Source organism: Pseudophryne corroboree, chromosome 4 (assembly GCF_028390025.1).
Source record: "Pseudophryne corroboree isolate aPseCor3 chromosome 4, aPseCor3.hap2, whole genome shotgun sequence".
Taxonomy (NCBI): Eukaryota; Metazoa; Chordata; class Amphibia; order Anura; family Myobatrachidae; genus Pseudophryne; species Pseudophryne corroboree.
The window spans coordinates 780,421,759-780,423,258 of record NC_086447.1 but is presented as its reverse complement, the minus strand read 5'-3'; the positions used below and the strand labels follow the sequence as shown (position 1 = coordinate 780,423,258).

Below are 1,500 nucleotides of genomic sequence, written 5' to 3'. Positions count from 1 at the left end.
GGACGGGGGGCCTCCGCAGCCCCTCCCCGCAACCCCTTGGGCTGGCGACGGGACGAGCCCGGGATGGAGGACCCTGGGAGGACGGGCGGCCGCGGGGCCCGTCCGCCCTCCCGGGCCTCCCACGCCCGGCCGCCCCGACGCGGGCCCACGCACACTCGACTGTCTCTTCCAGGCTGATCCGGGTACCACTCGCTGGCCTCTCTGCCCTGGAGAGGGGGAAGGCGCGGTAGGTTGAGAAGTCCCGAGATGGTGTGGCGCCCGACGGGAGCTCTGCGGGGACCCGGCACGGGCCCGGGACGAGAGAGAAAAGATGAGGCGGCGGCGGAGAGACGGGAGCGGGACGAAGGGATGGCGCCGAGCTGGACCCTGCGCCCCGGACGTGGCCTCCGATGCTACGGAGGGGACAGCTGCGCCCGGTGGCGATGGGGACCCTGGATAGCCGTCCCCGAGTAGGCCCGAACCCGCGACCCCCCGGACGCTCCCGACGGACGGGGGGCCTCCGCAGCCCCTCCCCGCAAACACGGGCCGGTGATGGGACGATCCCGGGACGGAGGACCCTGGGAGGATGGGCGGCCGCGGGGTCCGTCTGCCCTCCCTGGCCTCCCACGCCCGGCCGCCCCGATGCGGGTGCAGGCACACTCGACTGTCCCCTCTAGGCTGATCCGGGTACCACTCGCGGTCCTCCCTGCCCCGGAGAGGGGGAAGGCGCGGAAGGTTGAGAAGTCCCGAGATGGTGTAGTGCCCGACGGGAGCTCTGCGGGGACCTGGCGCGGGCACGGGAAGGGTTCGCGGCCCGTCCCTGTGCCCTGCGCTTCCTGGTCCCCCGGCACTCGCCGGTGCTCGCCAGCCGGGCGCCCGGTAAAAGGGCACTGTGGGAGCGTTCTCCCGACCCCTTTTTTTTGAAACGCTGAGCGCCCCCTGCCGACCGCGGAGCGAATGGAAAAAAAAGAGAGCCACGACTCTCAGCGGTGGATCACTCGGCTCGCGCGTCGATGAAGAACGCAGCTAGCTGCGAGAATTAGTGTGAATTGCAGGACACATTGATCATCGACACTTTGAACGCACCTTGCAGCCCCGGGTTTTTCCCGGGGCTACGCCTGTCTGAAGGTCGCTCCCCCATCGATTGCCCGCACCCCGCTCCGGTGTGGTGCGTGTCGCGGCTGGGGCCTCGCAGGCGGTCGCCTGTCCCCCTCTCCCCAGTGGAGATGGGGGGCAGGGCCGCCTTTGTGCCCCCAAGGTCAGACCCTACCTCCCGATCCCCCTGTTCCCCGGGGCGTGATGTCCTCTCCCACCAAGTGCCGTGCGGTTGCCTGCGGTCGATGCAGGGCTGCCGGCGGCCCGGGCAGTGGAAACATGTGCCGGGTTGAGGGAAAGAGGTGGACCCGATTGAGGCGATCTGGGCTACGGGAGAGTGCGAGGCGGTCGGGCGGTGGGGGCGGCGGGTCAAACCGCTGCTGCTCCCCCCCTCGCCCGGGCGGTCCTCCGCCCTCTCCCCGTCTC

The 1,500-nt window shown here is 70.9% G+C and overlaps 1 non-coding gene across 1 annotated transcript; it reads left to right on the top strand.

Moving 5' to 3' along the window:
* The first annotated feature begins 957 nt into the window (after positions 1 to 957).
* Positions 958 to 1,111, top strand: LOC134913206 (5.8S ribosomal RNA). The gene has a single exon (XR_010177022.1). It is a non-coding gene; the product is annotated as a 5.8S ribosomal RNA (ribosomal RNA).
* The last annotated feature ends 389 nt before the right edge of the window (positions 1,112 to 1,500 follow it).